Source organism: Ceratotherium simum, chromosome 9 (genome assembly GCF_057802395.1).
Source record: "Ceratotherium simum simum isolate JZ-2026a chromosome 9, ASM5780239v1, whole genome shotgun sequence".
In the NCBI taxonomy this organism is placed as follows: Eukaryota; Metazoa; Chordata; class Mammalia; order Perissodactyla; family Rhinocerotidae; genus Ceratotherium; species Ceratotherium simum.
In genome coordinates, this window is record NC_141908.1 from 20,536,300 (window position 1) to 20,554,553 (window position 18,254).

At 37.4% G+C, this 18,254-nt stretch overlaps 1 protein-coding gene across 1 annotated transcript in view; it reads left to right on the top strand.

Moving 5' to 3' along the window:
• Nucleotides 1-18,254, top strand: part of THSD7B (thrombospondin type 1 domain containing 7B) — an 808,984-nt gene that overhangs the window by 256,160 nt on the left and 534,570 nt on the right. The window lies entirely within an intron of this gene.

Here is an 18,254-nt window from a genome sequence, read left to right on the forward strand (position 1 = left end):
TATTAATTATGGCCATTCTGATGGGGGTGAGGTGATATCTCATTGTAGTTTTGATTTGCATTTCCCTGATAGTTAGTGATTTTGAACATCTTTTCATGTGCCTCTTGGCCATCTGTATATCTTCTTTGGAAAAATGTCTGTTCAGGTCTTTTGCCCATTTTTTAATTGGGTTGTTAGTTTTTTTGTTGTTGAGATGCATGAGTTCTTTATATATTTTGGAGATTAAGCCCTTATCAGGAGTATGGTTTGCAAATATCTTCTCTAAATTGTTAGGTTGTCTTTTCGTTTTGTTGATGATTTTCTTTGCTGTGCAGAAGCTTTTTAGTTTGATGTAGTCCCATTTGTTTATTTTTTCTATTGTTTCTCTTACCTGGTCACACATGGTGCTTGAAAATATGTTGCTAAGACCGATGTCGAAGAGCGTACTGCCTATGTTTTCTTCTAGAAGTTTCATAGTTTCAGGTCTTACATTCAAGTCTTTAATCCCTTTGGAGTTATTTTTTGTGTATGGTGTAAGGTAAGGGTCTACTTTCATTTTTTTTGCACGTGGCTATCCAGTTTTCCCAACAGCATTTGTTGAAGAGACTTTCTTTTCTCCATTGTATGTTCTTGGCTCCTTTGTCAAACAAAGATTAGCTGTCCATAGATGTGTGGGTTTATTTCTGGGCTTTCAATTCTATTCCATTGATCTGTGTGTCTGTTTTTGTGCCAGTACCATGATGTTTTGGTTACTGTAGCTTTGTAGTATATTTTGAAATCAGGGAGTGTGATAGCTCCAGCTTTGTTCTTTTTTCTCAGGATTCCTTTAGCTATTTGGGGTCTTTTGTTGTTCCATATAAATTTTAGGATTCTTTGTTCTATTTCTGTGAAAAATGTTGTTGGAACTTTGATAGGGATTGCATTGAATCTATAGATTGCTTTAGGAAGTATGGACATCTTAACTATGTTAATTCTTCCAATCCAAGATCACGGAATATCTTTCCATTTCTTTGTGTCTAATTCAATTTCTTTCAGTAATGTTTTATAGTTTTCCATGTACAGCTCTTTCACCTCTTTGGTTAAGTTTATTCCTAGGTATTTTATTCATTTTGTTGCAATTGTAGATGGGATGGTATTCTTAATTTCTCTTTCTGCTACTTCGTTGTTAGTGTATAGAAATGCAACTGATTTTTGTATGTTGATTTTGTACCCTGCAAATTTACCATATTCGTTTATTACTTCTAAAAGTTTTCTGGTGTATTCTTTAGGGTTTTCTATATATAAAATCATGTCATCTGCAAATAGTGAGAGTTTCACTTCTTCCTTTCCAATTTGGATCCCTTTTATTTCTTTCTCTTGCCTGATTGCTCTGGCTAGGACTTCCAGTACCATGTTAAATAGGAGTGGTGACAGTGGGCATCCTTGTCTGGTTCCTGTTCTTAGAGAGATGGCTTTCAGTTTTTCACCATTGAGGATGATATTAGCTGTGGGTTTCTCATATATGGTCTTTATTATGTTGAGGTACTTTCCTTCTATCCCCATTTTATTCAGAGTTTTTATCATAAATGAATGCTGTATCTTGTCAAATGCTTTCTCTGCATCTATTGAGATGATCATGTGATTTTTATTCTTCATTTTATTAATGTGGTGTATCACGCTGATTGATTTGCGAATGTTGAACCATCCTTGCATACCTGGAACAAATCCCACTTGATCCTGGTGTATAATCTTTTTAACGTATTGTTGTATGCGATTTGCTAGTATTTTGTTGAGGGTTTTTGCATCCATGTTCATCGGTGATATTGGCCTGTAATTTTCTTTTTTTGTGTTGTCCTCGTCTGGTTTTGGTATCAGGGTAATGTCGGCTTCATAGAATGAGTTAGGGAGCTTCCCCCCCTCCTCAATTTTTTGGAAGAGTTTGAGAAGGATAGGTATTAAATCTTCTTTGAATGTTTGGTAGAATTCACCAGGGAAACCGTCTGGTCCTGGACTTTTATTTTTGGGGAGGTTTTTGGTTACTGTTTTGATCTCCTTACTGGTGATTGGTCTATTCAAATTCTCTACTTCTTCTTGATCCACTTTTGGAAGGTTGTATGATTCTAAGAATTTATCCATTTCTTCCAGATTGTCGAATTGGTTGGCATATAGCTTTTCATAGTATTCTCTTATAATCTTTTGTATTTCTGAGGTGTCTGTTGTAATTTCTCCTCTTTCATTTCTGATTTTACTTATTTGTGCCTTCTCTCTTTTTCTGTTGGTGAGTCTAGCTAAAGGTTTGTCGATTTTGTTTATCTTTTCAAAGAACCAGCTCTTGGTTTTATTAATTTTTTCTATTTTTTTTTGGTCTCTATTTCATTTATTTCTGCTCTGATTTTTATTATTTTCCTTCTTCTACTGATTTTGGGCTTGGTTTGTTCTTCTTTTTCCAGTTCCTTTAGGTGCATTGTTAGATTGTTTATTTGAGATTTTTCTTGTTTGTTGAGATAGGCCTGTATTGCTATAAGTTCCCTCTTAGAACCACTTTTGCTGTATCCCATAAATTTTGGCGTGTGGTATTTTCATTTTCATTTTCATTTGTCTCCAGGTATTTTTTGATTTCTTCTTTGATTTCTTCGTTCAACCAGTCGTTGTTAAGTAGCATTTTGTTTAATCTCCACGTATTTGTCACTTTTCTGATTTTCTTCCTTTAGTTGATTTCTAGTTTGATACTGTTGTGGTCAGAAAAGATGCTTGGTATTATTTCAATCTTCTTAAATTTATGGAGACTTGTTTTGTGGCCTAATATGTGATCAATCCTGCAGAATGTTCCAGGTGCATTTGAAAAGAATGTGTATTCTTCGGTTTTTGGATGGAATGCTCTGTATATATCTACTAGGTTCATCTGTTCTAGTGTATCATTTAAGGCCAATGTTTCCTTATTGATCTTCTGTTTGGATGATCTATCCGTTGGTGTAAGTGGAGTGTTAAAGTCCCCTACTACTATTGTGTTACTGTCTCTTTCTGTTTTTATGTCTGTTAATAATTCCTTTGTATATTCAGGTGCACCTACATTGGGTGCGTAGATATTTACAAGTGTTATCTCCTCTTGTTGGATTGTTTCCTTGATTATTATGTAATGCCCTTCTTTGTCTCTTTTAACTGTTTCTGTTTTAAAGTCTATTTTGTCTGATATGAGTACTGCTACCCTAGCTTTCTTTTCATTGCCATTTGTGTGGAGTATCTTTTTCCATCCCTTCACTTTCAGTTTGTGAGTGTCTTTAGGTCTGAAGTGTGTCTCTTGTATTCAGCATATATATGGGTCTTGTTTTTTTTAACCAATCAGCCACCCTATGCCTTTTAATCGGAGTATTTAGTCCATTGACGTTTAAAGTTGCTATTGATAAGTATGTACTTACTGCCATTTTTTAACTTTTTTTCCTCAGAGTTTTAGTAGTCCTTCTCTGTTCCTTTCTTCTTCTATACAGAATTGATGGTCACTTTAGTTTGACCTCTGTCTGGAAGCTCTACTCTTTAACTCCCCTCCTCCCTCCTTTTATGTTTTTGATATCATATCTAACCTCTTTTTTGTGCATTTGTATCCATTACGTTCTTATCATGGCAATAGATAATTTTTCCTATTTGTGGTCTTCTCTTTTCCCCTTAAATCAGTCCCTTTAACATTTCTTGTAGCACTGGTTTCTTGGTGACAAACTCCTTTAATTTTTGCTTGTCTGGGAAATTTTTGATCTCTCCTTCCATTTTGAATGATAACCTTGGTGGGTAGAGTATTCTTGGCTGTAAGTTTTTTCCTTTTAGCACTTTAAATATATCATGCCATTCTCTTGTAGCCTGTAAGGTTTCTGCTGAGAAGTCAGCTGATAGCCTTATGGTGTTTCCTTTGTATGTAACTTGACTTTCTCTTGCTGCTTTTAAGATTCTCTATTTTGTACTGTCTTTCAGTCCATTTACCACTCCCAGATCTCAGGGAAGGCATTGATTTTCTGATTGTAGCTGGCTGCTATTGTCCCTCTGCTCCTTCTTATCCTCTACTCAGGCCAGCCTTCCAGACTGCTGACAACCCCTCAGATCTGCAACCCCTCAGAGAGAAAGGTTTGGCAGCACTGTGAGTGATGCTCTGCTTCCATTGCTTATTGCAATTGTCACAAGAATGAAGCAGGTCAAAGAGGAATAATAGTGTTTCCCCCGCAAAGGAACTCTTCAGTGAGAACTAGGAAGGCTGGGCAATGCTTACAAATGTGTTCCAATGGAAAGGCAGACAGGAGCTAGCTGTGGGGTCACCAGCACTCCCAGACGGAGAATGGAAGCTCATTTTGACTCTTCTTTTCCCTGGGTGAGAAGTCAAAGAGAGCATTCTCTCCTCCTGGGACCCAGTAGATCAGTCACCCAATATATCTTGTGGTTTATATGGTCAGCTGGACAAAAGTCAAGGAGAGTGTTTCATGCTGAGACTACAGCAGTCTTGAACAGAGTAAAAGAAAACAGTAAATGTTAATGTCGATTAGGTAGTGTGGACTTCAATTACTTCAAAGTGGTATAGGCTTTTGATAATGTGTAATGTCAAGATAGGAGTCGTGAGGTGGTCAGACTAATTCTCTGAAATCACAAGGAGGATAAAGGGTTCTAATAGCATGTTACAGTAAGTTAGTGCCCAGGGAGTAGAATGTTATGGTCCGCATTAAATTTCCACATCTAGACCATGAATTAAGTATTGATTTCTGGCGAACAGGGATATAACAGAGTATAATTCATTCTAAAATGACAATAAATGTAAATTAATCATTTGATGGATGATTCAGAAGTGCCTTTCTGTGTTTCATCAATTTCTGTGTGGTCTTTAGAGAAAGAACTAAAGTTTTTTAAGTGCTGGATGTCAGTTCTCTGATGTTGGTATTTAGAAGCACAGTATTTCAACTGAGGAGGATAGTTATCCATTGGTTTATGTAGAAGGAAGAGAAGCAGAAAAAGACTCCTTGAGGGTATTGGTGTTTGGGTGGACCAGGGGATGCAGATAAGCAGTACTGTCTATCATTGAGGCAATGCGTATTAGGGGTGGGTGTTGAGATGTGCTAACAAAATATACTAAGAGGTTAACAGGATCAAGGGGCAACATACATATACATGTATATATATATATATATATACACACACATACATACAAACTCATACATATGTATTATAGTATATCTAATATGATTATATAATATGCTGTCATAATACGTATACATTTATATATACTACACAATATATGTAATAAAATATATAAAGTATATCATGCATAAAAATAGAATTGGCTTAAATATATATGTTATATGTTAATATTTTAGGTACTATGTATTTAATATATAATATAATGTTAGTATAAATATATATAAATTAATTCTGTTTATTGTGTATTATTGCAGAATATCGATTCACGTAATGTTCCTGGCATGGCATACAGAGTCAATAAAGCCGTGTTCTAAACTTGGAATCGATGATTACATTGCTCTAATTCACTAGTGTGTGGCCAATAAAGTACATCTTGTCATATCCTGAAGTAAAACCCAGCACAGCACAAGCTGTGATTGAAATGATATAGAAAATCTAAAATTAGAGGTCATGTACCATACGCAGGACCCTTTTGTTGGGCTGTAAATTGGTGAAATGTTCAATGATTGCTCTGAATTCTTTTGTGCCTTTTCAACATTAAGCCTCATCACTATTCCATGCACTTTGATCTTGTGTCTTAGGTCTTTGAAACTGCTCAGCTAACACCAACAAATGTGTGGATCTCTGCTGTGGGTTTACATCCATCTCATTCTTTGTGAACAGGTGGCAGATCTTAGACTTTTTCTGATATGTTTTTTTTACTTTGTAGTTTTGTGTGTTCATATCCTGGGTGGGATGTAAGTGCTAGGCTTTGGATTGGAAATTGCATTTTAACCTCAACTTATGATGTGGATCCTGAAATTAAAATTATAAAAATGTTTTCACTTCATGTTATCTGTCATCATTAAGGTTAAAAAAAATACGATCAACTACCTCATCTGACAAGAGCAAAGCATCACACGTGCAAAATATTCCCTTTTTTGTTTTTCCTCCCGGAAAAGAGTGACATAGGAAAAGAAGTTTGTGAACTGTTGCACACCAGGGATAAATTCTTGGGGATTCACAATGTGTATTAAAAGCCTTGAGGAGTCCTACAAAAAAAGGAAACTTTAACTTTTGTTTAACTGCATTGTTCCCAACTTTATTTAATAACCGAGTCCCTCCCTGCCTACTGATCTCAGAGGATACAGTAGTTCCACTGAAAACATTCTGGGAATTCCTGAATGATGATATGTTCTCTGCAGTTGGAATCGGATGAGGTGGTTACTACGGGAAAGTCAGGAAGCAGCACAATACTTCCTTGTCCCCAGGAGCTATTAAAATTCAGCTCCCCCCCACCCCCGTCATCTGTGTACTAACATTAAGTCTATCAAGTGATAAATGGTACCTTATAAAAGCTACTATTTTCATTATGTAAATGTAGACTGCTTCTATAACTCCAATGACATTTCTTCAATTCACTTTCATTGTAAGTTGAATTACCACAAAGCACTCTGGGAAATTCCAATCATGCACGGGTGGGTGGGGGCACTAAAAAGAGTCCACATAGGCTGCAGGCCACCGCCACATGCTCACCCAGCTAGAAAAGGGTAATGCGGATAGATTTTCTCAGTGTGCTATTGAGCGAAGGGCTTGAATATCCTGTGGGGCTGTCAGCCCTTGGGCTGGTGGAGGACGTATTTATTATGGCTTTGATTCCCTTTAATTATTGTATGTGGTGGTGATTATTGTAGTGGGTACCCATCTCAGCTAAAAAATTTAGGTGTGCAAGAAATATAATTTTCTTTGTTTAACTTAGTTTGATTATTTATTTTGAGGCCTTAATACCACCAGGGTCCATCATTTTTTCTCTGGGGGGTCCACCTATTCCTTAGCCATCAGTTCATGCTGATCACCACTTAGAAGGCCCTTATTCCTGACAGGCTGACTGACTCTCTAGAAATTCTGTGTGGTGATTGGTCCTTTGTGAGGGTTTCCCACTGTGCTGAGTCCTTGGAGCTCTGGGAGGTTCTCAGTGGCCTTGGCCTGCTCTGCCTGGACATGCTAGGCTGCCATTTTCTCTCTGAGGAAGCAAGATACAGGGTCCCTCTCCTTAACTAACACCAACATCTCTATTCTTATCCGTTTAATTCTAGACAGGAGAAGGTACAGGGAGGAAGCTACTCTACCCTTTAGAATAACAATCCAACTCAAAGCCCAGCTAGGGTGTGAGCATGAGGACGTTTTCCACAGAATCCTCGAGGTTCTATGCAGGAGTCTGCATCCTGGCAGATTTCTCGGCTTTCCCTCTGCTTCTGGTGCTTCCTCCTCAGGCCAAGGAGTGGTCCATGTTAATACCTTAAAGCGCACCTTCCAGACCCTTGCCTTCTTAGATGTTTTACTGGGTGTCTGAGAATGTAATCATGTCAACAAACTCTAAAGATACCACATTTACTTTCTTAATTCCTCCTGCCAATTTTCCTGAAAATATCTAGGGAATTTAAGTCATCTGGCAATTCTTAAAATTAGTCTACTTTGCAAGGCTGCTTTGAGGACTGCATGACATGATTGTTGTAAATTATGGAGCACAGTGTCTGCCGTACTGTTGCTGTTATGTTAATGGACCACTATGATAATTCCATCTCTGGCCCTTTTTAGGTTTGTGAGTGTTAGTCTGGGATGATAGGATCTGATAGGTAGTTCTTATTTATTTGAATCCCCTGAGAAAAAAGATAATGGCATTTTACGTGCTGAGTGACGTTCCTGGATCAATTAGGACATTCAGAGCAGAGCTATGGCTAAGGTCAAAGGTATGTCTGTAGACTTGGGTCTTTGTTAATATTAACATTAACGTGGTAACCATAAGAAGACTGGACACCCCATACCTGAATGCAGGGACTTTGTGGAGCCTGGCAAGAATGGGCCCAAAGAGTTGCAACAAAGAATAATGGGCATTAAAATAGACTTGAGGAAAACCAGTATTTAAGAATTTTTGGGGGCATCATGTTGGAGGTTTTTTCCTTTAAGCATAGGCTAAGGAAACACAGAGGAGACTTTTTTTTTTTTTTAACTTTTCCTTCCTTTGGGCCAAACCATCACCTCATTACTGTGATGAGTTTCTAGTGGTGACATTACTCCTAAGTAAGTTCAGACATGATTCTGCTTCCTACAGTGCTGTTTGTTCCACTTTCAATAATGCAGGATATTGATGGGAAACTTACCATGTGCCAAGCTCTGGGTTAGTGCTGGGAATAGAGTGGTGAACAGGACCAATATGTTTCTGCCATCATAGAGTTTAGAACCAAGTGGGAGAGACAATTATTAAACAGTGAATTATACAATTGGATTTGTAATTGCAAGAGTGACAAATGCTTTGTTGAAGCGTAAGTTACTGTCATAGAATAGGGAAAAGTTCCCTAAAGAAGTGACTTAAGATTTGAAGAGTGAGTAGGAATTAAGTTGGCCTCTAGGGAGTGGAACATGTGATTTGTTTTAAGAGACAGTTCATGTGGCTGCCCAGGTATGGGAGGGAGCTTGGAGCATTGAAGGAACTGAAAGATGGCCACATGACTGGAGAATAGTGAGTGGACGTGGGTGGCTGAGGCAATCAGTATACTAAGGAAGTAGGATGGGGCCAGATCAGATAGGTACTTGTATGTCATGTTAAGAATTTTGTTTTTCTTTATTCTGAGAGGAATGGGAAGTTGCTGATGAGCGTTAAGCATGGAAATGACATACAGATAACATGCTGCACCAAAGTGGTACAAATTTGGATTATTAAAAGAACTATGTCTTCAATATGAAGAAAGAATTGATGTCAGGGGTGGAGTAGGGTGGGGCAGTAGATTCTGGAAGGTCAGACAAGAGGCTGCTTTTCTCATTCATACAAGAAAAGGTGGTGGTTTGGATGAGGGTGCTGACAGTGGGGATGAAAAGACATGGATAGATTGGATTGATATTTAGGAGATAAAGCTGATGGGTGATTGATTGGATTTAATCTTGGTAAAGAGAGTCTTCAGGATACTCACTAGACTATATAGGGTAAATAAGTGTTTCTATATATAAAAAAATTGTGGTTATGCCATGGTACTGCTGTTTCTCAGACATTTTTTCAAATACAGTTAACTTGGAAATTATTTTTCAGACGACGAGAGTTGAGTCTCAAATAATCTTAAAATTGCTGTTTCAAAACATAAATAATTATTCCTTTGGAAAAAAAATCAGATGAACTGGATGTTCTGTCCACCAAAATGCAGCTCACATTTTGTTCTGTCTCACTTGTTCATCGTGAATATCTGCTACTAGAGAGAAGATGTGTTGAGAAGCAGATCTACTCCATGTAACTGTTAGAAAATTGAAGTTACTAAGAAAAACATATTATCTCAAGTATGTTCTAGTGCAATTTTTATCCCAGGCAGAGTTAATTCTTGAGTTGCTTAATGGTAAATAAAATGGATGCCATCCCGTCCTTTTGCTTTATGAATTTTTAAAACCTATGTGCATAGGCCAAAATTGCTGCCTTTCCCGTGAGCCTTTAATAGATAACGATAAACAAGACCTCCTTTATCAAGCCCAACATGTATTGATTATTCACTCTGGAAATAGCATTTCATTCTCTTTTTTCTTGGGCAAGGACACAGCTTAAAAATTTCAGCCTCCCAAGCACCCATTCCAGTTTGGTTTCTGTGTAGTATAAAGCAAACAGTTTTATGGCCCTCCTGAAGTGTAGCCTGGGTGGCCAATAAGCTATGGGAGAAAGTCCTTCAGAAGTACATTGTGTGGGATTCATTGCTACCCTGTTTCTGGCTTACTCTTCATTGCCTTTTCCATTTAATTGATACAAAACAGCTGAGTAAATGATGTTCTTCTGCCTCTCCAGGGAATCTAGAGGGCTTAGCTGAAGCGTTTATTGTAACTAAAGTTCAAGTTCAGTGGAGCCATATTTATGGGATTAGAACACCCCGTAAATATCCCTTGACAGGTCTCAGAGCCCCAGGAGTTCTGGGGCCATCACTGAGCCAGGCCATTGAGCTGGGACTGAGGCAGGGGCAAGGGGCTTGAAGCGGGAAAGCGGTGGCAGGGCCCTGAGCCCCTCACACCAGCTGAACTCAGAACAGAGCCTCTTCTGTGTATATTTTACCTAATGGGTATTGCAAAGCTTCATTTTCTCAAGAGATATAGCAGCTAAAAATAGTTAGACTGCAGTTGTTGTGGAAAAGATTTGGAGTTGATAGAACTGGAGAGTTTAGTGTCAGGGCTCCTGCACTGTTTACCTTGAGCAAGTTCTTTGACCTCATGCTTCGGTGGTCTCATCTAGCAAAGCAGAACAATATCAGTAATGTACATATGGTATTGGGAAGATAGTAGGTGTTCAAAAAAATGGCAGCTGTTATTATTATTGCTATAGTTATTCTAGGGACGCATAATTTCTTGTTGGTGACTGAGGCTTCCTTTGTGTGCTAAACCCCTGAACCTTCCTGGATGTAGTTGAACCATAGCTTACTCTGTGTTCTCAAGCATGCAAAGGCAAGAAGGATTCCATTTCACATAATAAATTGTGAAGGGCCTCCGGGAGCAGCTGTCTGCTGCAGGTGCCAGTCCAGGAGACTGAAAACTCTCAACATTAGCAGGCAGTTCATTGCTTGTGTTATATGTGTTTTTATGTAATTTCCACTTGTTTGTTCTGCTTTTCCTCCTTTCCCTGCCCCATACCTTAGATTAAAACTGTAGGGGAAGAGGGGGAATCCCCCTTTCCCTTAAGGTTCTTATGGCTGGCCAAATAATTAACAAAACAGGTTAGCAGGAGAAAATAATACCAAGTTTAATAACATGTATACATGGGAGAAATCAGGGACACTGTGTTTCTCAGCACAATAGCAGACATTCTCATCTTAAATACCATCTTCAGCTAAAGACAAAGGAGGATCTTGGGGGTGGGGGGAGTCAGTTACAGGAGATTACCACTAAAGCACTGTAAACAAGAGTAAGGTTATTATGCAGATTTAAGGCCTCACCTTCCACATTGATAAGTTTCTAGAAATGAGATCATCCCCCTTCTTCCCAATACAGAGAGGGAGATACCTTTACAATTGGAGATTTCCCCTATAAATGTAAATGTTTGTCTGGCAACTCCTTGCAGGGCCATCCAGAGAATGTGGCCAGAGAGACAGAACTTCTGATAAGATGGGCTTGTTGGTGCCTTTTCTATTGTAACATCTATTTTATGTTATATTACAGCCATCAGATAGAAGATCTGTTCCAGGAAGGAGTTACTATGTCAAATTCTTTAGGTAGTTAGTGGGGGAGGTCAAATGTCCGTCAGAGAAAACAATCAAGGTAAAGAGAGATATTTCAGCGTGGCCAAATCTTGATCTCCCACACAACCATTTACAGAGTCCTTATTCTTGCCTTGCAGTCCTAGAGTGTTCTAATGGAAGCCAGCGTGGTGCAGTGTAAAGACCACTGAACTGGGTATCAGGAATGGAATTGTCAGTCCCATTTCTACTCCAATTGACTGTGTGACCTTGGGCAAGTCACTGCATTTGTCTGGGCTTCATTTCCTCCTCCAAAATCTGTGAGCTGTAAGATTACCTTTCCATTCCCACATTCTAGGTGGTTAGCAAGCTATAGATTTTAGTGATTTGAAAAGATCCACTTTGTATCAGAATGCAGTGAAGTATATGAGATTTGAGATTCCCTTTTAGGCTTCAGAATTTTTATAAAGTAGAATTCAAACTAGAAATATTAATAAACAATTTTTAAAAGGTGGTTTTCTGTCTCTGTGGTGTTTGCATTAGCTGATGAGTTGTTCAGATATATTTCTAATCAGCTTTGCTATCGAGCTACTTTTAATGGATGCTCTAGCCACTGGCAACTAATAATTTTTAATCATAAACGGTAACAGAGACATTTTGCTTTTTAGTCAGAGGCATCTGTCCACAGAGATGACATGGACTTAGACCGTGCTGTTAGGTGTCAAACAAAAACACAATCATACAGACAGAGTCTGGGACGTTAGCCACAATGCTTATGCTTACTTGAAGTATACGCATTCAGTCCAAGTGCTCTGTGGTGGTCTTGTGTAGAATCATGAACTGTCTTTGAATGTAAATCTTTATAGCTATGAAAATGAAGTTGTATCTGGTCACTCTTAACTATTGCTGTTAAATTTTTCTAAAGAGAATTAATCGAATACTTTAGTATACATATCCTTCAGGCCACAAACGTGTTTTGAGAATAGTTTTAATATTAATATAGGATTTTTTGGGTGCCTGTAAAAAGTGCAATGGAATGAAATGCATTAGGGTTTAAATTGTTTCTCATTTAACAATTTTTTTCTATGGTTTTACACTTTCTATGTTTTTTTTTTCTGTTGATATCTGATGCATAACTCACTAATGGATGTATCTAATGAGTAGATTTTCTCTGAGAGTTTAGAAAGTGTTGGGTGGCTTTGTGCATCCTCTGCTTGTGGAGGTTATTAATTATCAGGATAGATTTAGAAATGTAGACTCAGAAACTATCATCTCCTCCGGCTTCCGTCAGTGCACCTGCCTCCAGTGTTCCCTCCCAACTTCTGGTTTGCTGCTTTAGATCTAATGAGCTCTGGAAAGCCAGAGCATTAAGATTGTTAAGACTGTATATCAAATAAGTGTAGATAGGCCTGAAGGAAGGACCAGATGTCCTATTCATGAGCAAATTGGCATTACATATAGTGCACAGATTTTGTGAGAGATATTTAATGTCTCATTCATTGTTATATTTTTAGTCTAATACACTACCTGACAAGTATCAGGTAATGAACAATTGTTATTTTAGTGAATGAATGTTCAGATGGCATGTTTTCTCATTCCTTGGATTCTTTGATGTATTTTAGAAGTGCAGTTTCTTAGATAATTGTCCACGATGTAATGGAAGTATTACTTAATTATTCCATGGTTGATGTGAAAGCTTTTTGAGAAGTGCAAGTTGCTACATAAATTTCAAGCTATTTCTTGGAGATGAGGCACTTCATAGGTAAGTCAATGTTGTTTGATATCCCACTTTGTAATTCTGAGGTTTATGAGTGCTTTGGTATAGTAATTATTCACAAATAATTTGTTTAAGATACTAAAGTTCTGCATTGTCATTCATGTCATTCCTCAACCCCCTTGCCTAAGTTAAAAATAAAGCAATGTCAGGATAATTAAAGCTGTGGCTGAAAAAAAATGAATAATAGAGCAAACATCTCTTCCTATTTCATGAATGGTATTAGATCAGGATTGCTGCCTCAAACAATGGCAGGTTCTGTACAGAAGCTATGGCGAGTGCACTTATTCTCTCTGTCCCCTAGAATTCCCTTTTTTCTTTGTTGTGGTCATCTTAGTGAATACCACACCTAAAATTCAGGCATCCAGCAGGCTGTCTTAAATGTGATGATTTAGATTGGGTGATACATTCATGTAAACTAATCCAGTTAAGGGAAACTTACTTAACAGAATACAATTTGCCAGCACTTTTCTGTTTCTAGAGGCATATTACATTAGAGCGTTCTTGTTTCTGCAAAAACGCAGGCAGAAAAAAAGAGGAATCACAGAGTCTGAAATTTGAATGTGACCTGAGAGTTCATCAATGCTACCTTTCCATGTCCAAAGAATTTACTTCTAAACCAAAATTTAACGTCTTAATTAAAACTGATGTGACTTAAAACACTTAGCAGTTTATTCCAGAGTAACTGGGTTTGTCTCACAGAAAGGGTAATACGTTGCATGTGGATAATGTTTTTATGTAATGTGTGTCCAGGTAAACAAGTACAGAATTATCATTCCTCTGAAACCACTGAAATGTTTTCTGAGAATGTACCACAGCTTCTTTTAGTTGAAAGCGACATCACATGAGTAATTAAACTTTTAATTCTTTAATCGTTCTAAAGTTTCTTTTATTTTTACTACTTGGTGCCTGTTTTCAATTAAGAAATATAAAATGATTGATGTTTAAAAACATGGGTTTCTTAAGATTATTTATCTCAGATATATATTCTCAATATAACCATATGTTTTATATATATATGGCAGATTTAAAGATGATATTCTTTTTTCTGCATTCAACTGCTCAGATTTTTAATATTGTCTTCTATTTCTGCGCTTGGACAAGGGATGTAAGATTTCTCAAACCTCAGGTCACATTTTTCTTCAATACGCATGTTTTTTGAAATGGCAAAATCCCTCAGGCTGTGTGATTTTCACAAGTGTGTGTGTTTAAAGTTCACAGCCAAACAACTGAATAAATCATGGAATGCATTTTCTCTCCATGCCTGGGAAATGCAAATTGTTATAGGTCAATTGCTGAGAGGTCCTGTCTCCCTCTTGTACATCTTGTTTGCAATTTGTTTTCCATTTATTCCAAGCGTACACAATTCATTTTGCATTTGCTTGTTATTTACATGTTTTTCAGTTGTCTGCAAAGTTTGCTTTAATATGAAGAGGAACTATTCTACCTTGACTGAGTCTTGCCGAAAGTACTGACTAATGTTTATAAACATGCATGTGTCTGGCTGTGCAAGAGCTGCTGTCCTAAATTTCCAGGGTCGGGAGGGGGAAATCATTGCTCACTTACCACCCTGATTACTTGTTCTACTCATATACAAAGGAATATTAACCAAATAGAGGTGAGATCATAGCTAAGCTAGGAAACAGATCTGCCTTGTGTTGGATCACACATACCAATGCATACCCTGGAAAAGGCTCTTTTCAAATGCAGGGCAAGAGCCCAAGCCTGGAGTCACACAGATCTGGAGTCCCACTGTAGTCTACCACCTAGTAGCCATGTGACCTTGGGTGTGCTTTGTAACTTCTCTGAGCTTCATTTTCCCCAACAGATAAAATGAACATACTAGCCCCACGTCATGGGACTGCTGTAAGGAACAGGAAGGAAGGAAGGAAGACACTTGGCAAATCACCAGTGGTGTACTATAAACTGACTCTCTGTTTAAAAAAAAAACAAAAAAACGCCCTTATTTGTCTTGATTTGTAGTGTGGTGTAAATACTCCCACCTTGGCTGATTTTCAACTATGAATTATTTAACAACCACCTGGTAAAATTCTTGAGTATTTAACAGTCCCCTGGTACCAACCAAACCCAGCGCAACATTGTTAGTCCTCAAAAAATGGTAGTAATTCTTTCTTAATAGTTATATTTTGTCTTCCATTGATCTAGGAAAACTTTCACTGTTTGGTAAAAGTTCTGTATAGATGGAAGATGTGAAAGCCAAGGAAAGAATAGTAATTTATAAGATTTAAAATATTGATGATTTCAAATAACAAAAAAGAGCTACCTTAACAATTTTGAAAGTAGGTGAAAAACTTATAAAAAGAAGAAAACAACATTTTAATACTAAGAAAATGTGCTAGTCAAATGCTTTAAAAGTAAGGATAAGGATCACTTTGTAAGATGTTCTAGATGAATTAAATTTAGTATTAACTTTTTCAAGATTGCTTTGAAATAACTTGTCTTTTCTGGTCTTAGTTTCTTTAATCCACACAAAAAAATCTTAAGTGGAAAATTGTGTATATTTGATGCCTAAACATGTAGAGATAAACTGACAGCCATTACTTTAAAACCCAGTGCTTTATAAAAAAGCTTTCTTTAATTTTATCCAATAACTATTTTATATCATTCAAGACTAATTATTTTAGATTTTAAAAGTTTGTTGCAATGATATATTTTTTTGAAATATTCCTTTACTGAGTAACCATGGTGATTTTTTTTGGTAATAATAAAAATTTTCATGTATAGTCTGACACGATGGACAAGGGATGGCATACTTAAACTGCTTCAGAACATCTGGACATGTGAAGCCTGCAAATAACTTTCATGTAACAGTAAACATTTCAATTTACAAAGTACAAAATTGTGGGTGATCTAGGAGGAAACCACCAGAATCGAGGGTCATTGATTAAATTAGTTTGTGCTGAGAGCATCACTTTCCATGTGCATTTATTGTACCATAAGCAGTCAGTGTTGGGACAACACACCTGGGGAGGTGGGTAAACCCAAGGGCATTTTGGTGAGCGAAAGCTGACTTACTCCAATGAAACTCCTCTGTCCATTTCAGTAAGAGAAGTCTCTAGTATGTGGGTGCTGAGAGGAGCCAAGGATGTTTTCTGTGTTAATCTTGCTCACAAAGTGACAGAAGTCATTGGCAGTGTAGCCTAACATGGTATTACCTAGAATACTAGGTTTGCATGTCCAGAACAGGGCTGTAAGGAAGAACTGGGATGGCTGTGTACATTAGAACCCAAAAACTGTCGTCCTGCTAAAATGAGAGATACAGATTTCCCTGCTATCTGACAGTAGAGTGTACCTATGAAACCTTTCCAAAGCTGAAATGGCATAGAGTGAAGAAGCAATTACCCTTATTTTATATGGGAAAAATTGTTGAGTGTTTCCAGAACCAAAAACTAACCTACCAAATCATACCATGTAACTCATAAAACCTAAAATAACACTAACATAATACAAGCAGGAATGATATGATAAATACACAGCATGTATAAAGTAGAAATAATGTATATACCATATAGATTCACTTAATAGAATCGAGATGACAGCGGGTGCACTGGAGGCTGAGAGGTGGTGGTAGTGATGGTGGTGTTAGGCTGAGTCATCAGAAGTTGGAGGCAGTAGGAGGTACAGGAGCCTGAGATGTAGGAGAGAGAGGAAGTGGCTCGTCTACTAACATCTCAACGTGTCTGAATCCATCAGGGCAGGCAGGTCGCTGACGTCTACACCTTCTTCTAGGTCTGCCTGCCTTCTTCTAGGTCTGCCTGCCTCGATGTTGATGGTCCAGGTTCGTCGTCTACTGTGACTGATGTGGAAGGCTTGAAATACAGCAGGCTTGCTGCAACACAAATGCTGAACGCTATTTTTGCTTTTTTTCATAAAAGTGAAAATCCTCTTTGGATTTCTTCCGGCTAGCGAAAATACATACAATGTTGATCTTTCGTAAAAGCAAAGTGGTGTAAAGTGAACTTTCGGATAGTGGGGGAATCCTGTACTCACTGTAGCATGTGGCCCCAAATGGAAATACCTGTTTCTCTGGGATAAATATGTCTCTTCCTAAATGCACGTGACTGTGTACACATTTGCTGTTTCTAGAAATGTAATGGATGCACATGAAAATATATTCCATGAAGTAATTAAAAGGCATTTCGAGTGTTTGATCGGATTTGGGGAAAGAGAGGGAGACTGTACTGTCTCTCACCTGTGTAAATTAATATGCTTCTCAGGGTGTGAATTGCCTTTATGGTCATCACTATCCTGTAAGGGCAAAGGTTACATGGTTAAGCTCTATACTTTTTTGAGGTTCATATTACATAATTAAGTAAAGTGAAAAGGAGGAAACTATTTTTTTTTCCATTGACATAAAACGTGATTATTCACTGTCCTGAAAAGATAGATGATCAGCCTTCTGGATAAGGCTGGCTGGTATGTCTATAGAATAGATGTAAAAAATGCGAGAAACATCAATGGGCAGCTCTTTCATCTGTGCATTACTTGGACCCTTTCCCACAAAAATTAATTCATTAATTAAAAGATTTGGCCTATTACAAGCTAATTTGGAAGCTTTACCTGGAGTCAATACCCATAAGAAATGAAAATGGTTGTATTTCAAAGATTTTAGGGGCAGATTTCATAGGCAATTCATGGCTACTTCTTCTTTTGTTACCTTCTTTTTTCTCCTTGTATCAGATTTTTTTTCAAGCAATTCACTTTGCAAGTAAAAACCAAATTGAAGACAACTATGTAGAAAATGAAAATATATTTAGGGTATTTTGGCAGGTTATTTTTTTAAACATATGTCTCTTCTGAGCTATTTCTGAGCTGAAGGATTGGAAATATGAAAAATCCTATTTTATTAAAATCCTGGATTTAGGGCTTTTCTTTTAGATGAAACTCTGCCTAGCAAGAAAATATTAATATTGAGTTAGATATATAGGCTTTCGAACGAAATAATTATAATGATACCAATCATTTATTAAATGTGTATTGTCTACTTGGTGCCACATTATATCATTGATCCTCAGAACAACTCTACAAGTCAGTGCTTTTATTCTCTTCTCCCTTATGTAGGAAAGGCAACTAAGGCTTAGAGATTTGAAGTAATTTTGTCCAAGTTTATGTTGCTATAAGAGATGGAATGGGGATTTCAACAAAGGCAAACTGATGTA